We start from the raw sequence: 6,000 nt of genomic DNA, 5'->3' as shown, positions 1-6,000 counted from the left end.
TAGTAACTACAGTCGGATCATAATTTGTTGATAGCTCACTACAAGTTTAACCCTAATTAGAAAACTGAAATACAGAGAGGATAGGTAATACAATATAATAGTAAAAACCAACCTAAAACTGACGGTTTAAGACGTTTTCGAGTAACGCACCTTATATCTGAAGGAATACAATACCTTATAATCCTATTACGGGGGTATTTTGAATGGTTAGAGATGAACGACCAGTGTCGTAGAGTATATGATTGAAACATTTATTTGAACTAAATAAATATATTGTTTAAATTGTACTTATGTAAATTGTATTTTTTAATAAAACTGATTTATTTTATTCAAAAATAAAAAGTTTCTTGCCATTTGTAAAAGATACATTTATTTAATTAAGGAAAAAGGCGCCAAATGTCGCCTGGCAAAATTTCCAATGTGTTTTAAATGTATCCATTATTTTCGAATCCGGAGAAAACTAATAAATATTTTTGAAAAATTTAAACGCAGAATGAAATATTACATTATTACTCAGGGCAGAAAGTCCCTGAAAACTTCTACAATGTTTATTTTAATATGTTATGTAACAGGGGTGAAAATAAAAGAGAAAATATAGTATAATTTTTAATTGAAACTATTGCATGCAAAAGAAATTTTTTATTTATTCTAAAAAATATTTCATTCTGCCTTTAAATTTTTCAAAAATGCTGTTTAGTTTTCTCAGGATTTGAAAAAAAAAATGGATACATTTAAAACACATTGAACATTTTGACAGGCGACATTTTGCGCCTTTTCCCTTTAATACCTTACGATTACAACTATTATTACTTACTTTAGATAATTACGATTAGAAAACTATTCAAATTCAAGTTAAATAGGATCAACTTCGGAATCCGAGTCATCTTGAGGGTTAATAATTAGCGCTTGTGTCTCTACGGTCGCATCAATTATGTTATCAAGATCCCACATTTTTTGTTCTTCTTCTATTACATGCCTTACTGCATCTTTCCAGTTTTGTTCTGCAATATGTTGTAAAGACTCGTATAACAATTCACGTACAGCTTGTATTTTATATAACGTATTTTTTCTAGCCAAATAACTTTTCATTTGTGCCCAAATAAGTTCAATTGGATTTATTTCGCAGTGGTAGGGTGGAAGTCTAAGGACTGTAATGTTTCGCCTTTCCGCCATTTTGTCAACTACATATTCCTTGAACTTACGATTTGTGTTGCCGGGCAATTTTTAGAAGTTCTGCTTTTACCATTCCATCTTCGTAAGGCAGATACTTATTCCGCAGCCAGTCAAGAATATCCTGTTTCTTCCACGCAGTCGTTGAAAGTCTTTCTACTAGTCGTGAATGATAAGGTGCATTATCTAATACTATAATTGAATTTGGTGGTATGTGTTCAATCATCTGCTCAACAGTACCGGTTGTAAAACTTGATGATGTTGATGATCAAGCCATCACAAATAATCCAACAAAACGAGCACGAGCGAAAGGTACGTATATGTTCGTAGGTATATGGAATAAAAAATCACTCACGCACTGCATATAATTCGCAAAAGAAATATTCGAGACTCTAATTACTGCCGTAGACGCGGACACACCGATGAGCCGTAAATGACATGCGATCAAAAACGTACTAAACAAAAAAATTGTTTTCGTTCGTAATAACTTCACCCTTTTAAGTTAAGTTTCGAATATAAACTGAACAAACGAGGCACGTGGCCAAAGCATACCCATTATATTATTAAAAATCTGGGGAATTCCATCCTAATTATCTTGCAACGAATAGTACTTTTGGATATGAATTCCAGGTTTTCTAGTAAGGTGATTAAACGCGAAGATTAGTATTGAAATATCCAAAGAGATAAGGTATTTTTATTTACAAAATTGTTAATGGTTAAATTCTTATTTTTATTAATATAATATAATTACATAACATTAGCCGTGAAAGTTTTAATTGTTTTTTTGCTAATAATATTAGTATTAAAATAGTATTAATATTATGTATATATAACAGTATTAAAAAATATTATATTATTATTTAATGAATAAACACCTCAACAATTTATGAACGGAGAATAGCAATAGATTACAAGCCTATGGGACATTTTTAGGGGGTCATTTGACCCAACATAAATCACATATAAATTAATACCACAATATGTAATAACAGCTTTAGAAACTATGTCGCCAATTCTTATTAGTATCCAAAGCATGAGGGTCCAAATTAAGGATTGCGCCTTAGATTTCTCACCCCTCTTCCAGTCGAAATGTACGGCGTTGCAAAAAAATAATCTGTATACCGATCGGAAATTTTGTGTATGAATGTCGTGGTGTATCAAATTGCCAAAAATGGGGAAAACGTTTTCCAAAATAAACAATTTTCCCTGCTCTTGGTACCAATACTTTATACGGCATTAGGTTACAGTTAGGTCATTATTTTTTTATTACCTACCCATGTTATAAAATCGGCCAATGACCAGTTCACCTCAGGTTATTAATATTTAAGATTTAAATATTTATATTGTAAGATTGTTAGATAATCTTATATTATTAGTATTACGTATGATATTGTCAAGATATACTTTTGGTACAAAAATTCACTTCCGGTTTTGAGATGACCGGAAGTTAAAATTTACTTAAAGTTTTAGACCCCACAATGTATATATGGATCGAAAGGTCTCGTCGAGACGAATCTAAATATATACTTCCGGTTGCGATCCGACACCGGAAGTGACCCGAAACGCGCATAAAACGTCAAGATAGAGCAAATCTGACACCGGATTCGTGATCAGCATGCAAAATTAACTGCTAAATGATAACATTGTAACAAAAAACATTGTTTTCGACGAAATATTTCGTGAAATTTAATACACTTTTTACTTGCATTATTATTAATGAATGTTATGTATATTCTTGCTTATATTGTTTGTATTGATCTCTTAATTTTTCTCGCAAAATAAAAATTTCATTTAAAAAACTCGATGTCGAGTTGGTCCGCTAGTAGAGTAATTAATCTCAATACAGTGTATTTGATACACCGAAAACAACTTTTTTTGACACAGAGGAAGGTGGGGGAATATTGACCGCAGGTTAATATCGACCACTCTCAAATTTTATCTAATTGACGTCGCAGAGCAAAACGAATGCGCACATTTTGAACGCATTAACAACAGGTGGTGCACTGGCCACTGGTGCAATACGCCATAGGCACTTAATGTCTTGTAAATTTGTGTTTTGAGGAAGCTTTTTATAAGATTCTACAATCGTATTTTAAGGTAAGGGCTCCTTTATTAGCTGAAGTCAGGATTTTATTATTTACAATGCATGAAAACATATTTCTAGAATACAGATATCACAAAATCATATAATTTCAGGTTAAGTGTTTTTTAAAAAAGTTCGTATCCACAATGAGCACACTTTCGGATAAAATCTACCATAGTGGTCGATTTTACCCTAACATGATCGATATTACCCTAATTCTGATAGGTCTTAGTTGATGTAATTTATTTCAGATGCCACGAACATATCACAGAAAAACAACACGGTCCTCAATGGACGAAGGGGCAATGGAAAGAGCCTACAGCGATATAGCTGACAAAATACTTTCGATAAGAGGAGCATCCAAGTTATACAACATCCTTTATGGAACATCGCAAGATCGATTAAGAGGGAGTTTCGAGGCCAAAAGAATTACACTAGGACGAAAAGCTGCTTTACCAAGGAAGAGGAATCCGAATTTGTATCTAGAATTTTAGAACTGTCGAAGGCGTTTTTGACCTTACGTCCCGTACCATACGTCAAATAATTTTTGAATATGCAGAGCAAAACAAAATTAAACATCCATTTAAAATGGCAACGAAAATGTATGGAAAAGACTGGTTTTATTCATTTATGCACCGTCATCCAGAACTCAGTTTGCGTAAACCAGAAGCAATAAGCTTGAGTAGAATTACTGCTTTTAATCGCCAGGAACTAAAGATATTTTACAAAAACTTGGCAACTCTATGTAATTGTTGCAAATTTGAGTGTCATCAAATTTTTATTTTGATGAGACGGGTATCAGTAATGTTCATATTCTCTATAAAATTGTTGCTACCAAAGGCCAGAAACAAGTTGGTGCAATTACCAGTGGTGAATGAGAACAAACCACGATGCTAGTATACGCTTTAAGTGTCTCAGGTAAATATATTTCACCTATGTTTATTTATAGAAGAAATCGGATGAATGAAGGTTTGGACAAAAACGGTCCTATTGGGGCAATATACAGATGTTCCAAATCAAGGTGGATAACGGAACAACTTTTCTTGGAATGGTTGAAACATTTATAGCGGCATGTTAATGCTTCTTAAGACCATCCAGTTCTTTTAGTGCTAGATAACCGCACAACGCATTCAAGTCTGCCTTCCTACAATTTTTGTCGCGACACCGAAATAAATCTCCTTTCATTGCCACCGCAGACTTCCCACCATCTCCAGCCTCTAGATATCACGTTTTTTTCTCCATTCAAGACATGTGACAAATATGTAAAGAAAAAAAAAATGAGAAAACCAATACAGCAGACTTTGCGGAACTTGTTAAAAATGCCTTTAATATGGCTGCGTCTGTTGAGAAGATTGTAAGTGGTTTTAGAACCACAGGGATCTTTTCCTTTAATCCCAATATTTTTTTCTAAAGAAGAACTAATATCTATACCAGTAGTTAAACAATATCAAGAGAATTTGTCTTCTCTGCCCGATACACATCAAATACCATCATCTAATACCAGTTCCCCTAGATGAACTACCAGGGCCCAGTGGAGTCCAAAATAAAAAACTGAGACCAAAAGCAGCACCATCATCAGAAGATTCTTTATCTGAATCAGAATTAGAGGAAGTTTTAGACATTGATCTCAGCAACGATAAGGATAAATCTGTGCAGCTAAAAAACGAAAGCATATCTCGTATATCTTTCAGTGAAATATGCCCTCTACTGGCACTACCAGTCAGTAGTTATACAAAAACTAGAGGCAGGTGAACTCAATACTTGATCATTTTAACATCAACATTAAAAGAACAATTAGAAAATAAGAAACAAAAAACCAAAAGAAGAATGAGGTTATGAAGACTTATGGCATGAAAGCACGCCAAATACGAGAAAGTGCACTATATGCAGTATGTTCGGAGTTTGGATCAAATGAATTATGGTGGAGTTGTCGTCTCTGTGGTCTCTGGGCTCATGCAGACTGCTCGGAAGCGGATACTGCTACTCTTTATATTTTCTCAAACTGTAAATGTAACTAAAAAATGTATTTTATACTTAAATCTAAGTAAACTTAACCATCCAACTTGTCTATCTGTGATCGATATTTCCCATCCTTGATCGATATATTACCTATCTCCATTGTTGATATTACCCGATTGATCGATATTACCCAAATTTTTTGAGTTTCAAAAATATGTATTTTTAAAATATCTGTAATTATTTTATAATATTATTGAAGCAGTAATTGGTTAACTGAATGAACTAAATGTCCATATTATAAGTTTCAAATTCGTAAAAGCTATAGCAAACAGTCTATAACAGTTTTGTTTTAAGTAGTCGACATTCTCCCACCTTCCCCTACATATGACCTTTTGCAGTTAGTTCGACGAAAATATACAGCTTGTAATTGAAGAAAAGATAGATGGAAAACAAAGCTTTGGTCAAAAAAAGAAATCGTGTCAGATATAAGGGACGATACAAACACCAACGAAACCAACCTCATTCATACAGCAGAATAAGTAAACAAAATATATCTTTTTTATTTTTCCCTATTAATTCGACGTTTTCGTAATTTGGCAATAGCGATTTTGCTCTTTATAAATAGCACGCGATACCAACCTGTATAGTTTTTGGCCAGCGACCCACCGACTTTCACAAAGATTGTTATCTTTTTTAATCTAATTAGGCTATGTAGTTATGTAAGAATATGTTCGACATAAAGAGCCACAAAACCATTTATCACTTAATTCTTACAATGATGTGATTCA

Source organism: Diabrotica undecimpunctata, chromosome 4 (genome assembly GCF_040954645.1).
Source record: "Diabrotica undecimpunctata isolate CICGRU chromosome 4, icDiaUnde3, whole genome shotgun sequence".
Classification (NCBI taxonomy): domain Eukaryota; kingdom Metazoa; phylum Arthropoda; class Insecta; order Coleoptera; family Chrysomelidae; genus Diabrotica; species Diabrotica undecimpunctata.
The sequence above is the reverse complement of the archived record's forward strand: the minus strand, read 5'-3'. Positions refer to the sequence as shown.